The sequence below is a fragment of the Engystomops pustulosus genome, chromosome 3 (genome assembly GCF_040894005.1).
Source record: "Engystomops pustulosus chromosome 3, aEngPut4.maternal, whole genome shotgun sequence".
Taxonomy (NCBI): Eukaryota; Metazoa; Chordata; class Amphibia; order Anura; family Leptodactylidae; genus Engystomops; species Engystomops pustulosus.
The window spans coordinates 232,557,063-232,560,206 of NC_092413.1; positions in this window are offsets into that span (position 1 = coordinate 232,557,063).

Sequence of the window (3,144 nt, forward strand, 5' to 3'; positions counted from 1 at the left end):
TATGATAAGCGTATTGATCCGGGCAGGAAATCTGGCATAGCAGTGTGGAGCGAGTTTTCTTATGTGACATAGCAGAGCCGAGTGTGTTTTATTGTGTGACATAGCATAGATACATACAGCATATACACATCACAAATACACACATACAGCTTATTCACATGAAATACTCCAGATGCCAGGGCCCCCTGACACTGTGGGCCCCACTGCAGCTGCTATGGCTTGTACCACTATAGTAACGCCCCTTCCTGGAAGTCTGGTGCATGATGACCATCTAAGCAGAGGGGAGATTTGCCGCGGAGAGAGCTTGATTTCAGTGCTTCGCTCTTCGCCTCTTCGACTTCCAGGCAATTTATATCTCACTTTAAAGTTTATTTTCTGGATGATGGCACAACACTGGGCCATGATAGGAACATGTTCTAGTAGGTGTTTGCAGCATGAAGGAATCTTACCAAACCCATTCATCCTGATACATCCAGGCTGAGGTGATGGTCGGATGCCTCCCTCCTGCAATGCTTCTGCCGTTTCAGGGCCTTTGGAGGACCAACAAAGGTCCTGAAATGGCTCTTGTGTAGATGAGCATTAAGGGCAGGAGTAGATGTACGAGGATTTCATGAGTATAAAATATGGCTGCTGGTTTGGGTGGCCATGGCCCCCCTAGAAGACTTGAGCCCCGTTCTGCCGCCCAAACTGCCCGATATTATAATCCACTTCTGTACAAAACGTTCACATGGAAACAAGCAGCTCAAATTGTATACCACAAACACGAGGAATTCAGATTACTGCAACCGAAACGCAAGCGAAAGTGCTAAACACTATGGGGCTCATTTAATAAGGGCCCCGGGGACCGCACTTTCGTTGGACATCCCGAAGATTTGCATTTTGTGCCGCTGGGACAGGAATTTAAAAAATTTTTTGGCGCACGCAATCGGATTTTGGCGCACGAATCGGACATTCTGACAGATTCAGACAAACCACGAGATTTATAGGACCTATAGGACGTGAGGATAGCACTTTTAAGGGCTAATCCTCACGTCCCTGCAATCTTTAGCAAACTTTTATTCAGTATATATGTAAATTTCCGTACGCGGCTACTGGGGCGTGGAGTAGCCTTTTTGTTCCGCCTACCTAAGTCTTCGGCGCGCAGCTCGTCGTAGCTGCGCGTCCTCGTCCGGTGATTCTTCCGTCTGCCATGCGCAGAACAGCGGGCCCGTGGCTGCGTGGTCATTGATCCGAACCCAGAGCCACTGCGCATGCGCAGACGGCAGGATCATCAGACGAGGGCGCGCAGCTACGACGAGCTCTGACGAGCTGTGCGCCGAAGATTTTGGTAGGCGGAACAAAAAGGCTACCGGGGTGTGGAGTAGCCGCGACGTGTGGCCTCAGCTCCGGCTACTCCACGCCCCAGTAGCCGCGTATGGAAATTTACATATATACTGAATAAAAGTTTGCTAAAGATTGCAGGGACGTGAGGATTAGCCCTTAAAAGTGCTATCCTTACGTCCTATAGGTCCACCTACCACCCGATCTACCTTTATAGGTAGATATGTGGTGGTAGGTTCCCTTTAACGTCAAAATTGTGTCACAAGCCAAGCACTTACATGCTCCGGGAGCAAGAAGGTGAACTCAGGGGACCTGAGCAGGGAAGCGACACATGGCGGAAATCGGGCGCAAGATCTTAGTGAATCGCGGCAGAGTGCATTCCGGACGGACAATGCACTTTCGGGAACTCCGAGGGACCAGGTAAGTAAATGTGCCCCATTGAGTGCACAAGCTCCGTCGAAACACACTGAAAGAACAGGGTCCTGTGTGTCCGCTGCTTTTCTATCCGAACAAAGAGATGCATGCGGCAAACACTGCGTGTGAACACGGCCTAAGCCCTCAATGTGGGTCATTTACTAAGGGCCCGATTCGCGTTTTTCCGATTTGCGCCGATTGTACCTGAATTGCCCCGGGATTTTGGCGCACGAGATCGGATTGTGGCGCATCGGCGCTGGTATGCACGCGACGGAAATCGGGGGGGCGTGGCCGAACGAAAACCCGACGTATTCGGAAAAACCGCCGCATTTAAAAAAAAAATTGTGTCGCGAAAATTTCACTCACATTCATCCTGGATAGGCCGGTGTATTTCGAGGCATTCCAGCGGACTTCAGCGCAGCAGCGCCCCCTGGTGGATGTCGGAGGAACTGCCTTGATGAATCCCGGCCGGACCCGAATCCAGCGCAGAGAACGCGCCGCTGGATCGCGAATGGGCCGGGTAAGTAAATCTGCCCCAATATGTCTAGATGTCACCGCGCAGATTTCAAGACAAAGGGAGTAATTTACTAAGGGCCCGAATCGCGTTTTACCGCCGGTTTACGCAAATTTTTCCGTTTTGCGCCGATTTTCCCTGTATTGCCCCGGGATTTTTGCGCACGCAATCGGATTGTGGCGCATCGGCGCCGGCATGCACGCGACGGAAATCGGGGGGCGTGGCCGAACGAAAACCCGACGGATTCGGAAAAACTGCTGCATAAAAAAAATAAATAAATTGTTGCGGGACTCGCGCTTACCTTCACCAAGTATAGCATCGTGCACTCCGGCGGACCTCGGCGGAATTCAGCACAGCAGCGACACCTGGTGGACGTCGGAGGAACTGCCTTAGTGAATCGTCGGAAGACCCGAATCCACCTCAGAGAACGCGCCTCTGGATCGTGAATGGACCGGGTAAGTAAATCTGCCCCAATGAGTTGAGCGGAACCGACATTTTCTTTAGGGTACGGGACGTTGCAAACGTCGGGTCCTCTCACCGCTAGTAAAGAGTAACAGACGTCCTGACCCGCACTTTGCGTTGGTCTCAATGAACAAGATCTCAATTATTTCTAAAATGGATTCCACACAGGGGGCGGGCCTCGCCCTATCGCATATGCGTTTCCAGAGAAACGCTAGCGTCGTGACCGCGCCCTGAAGGTTCTCGCTATAAGGAGGAGGCCCCATGTTCTAGGGGTCCAGCAGAAGCCATCAGATGGTAGCACCAGGGTTCCCTCAGCCCTGGTCACCAAGAGGTTAAGTAATGCCGATTTCTCTGGAACTTGGATACAAATAGTTTTCTGTGGAAATTGCGTCATCCGTCTGGACTGAGCAAACAACGTGGAAGGTATAAATCCT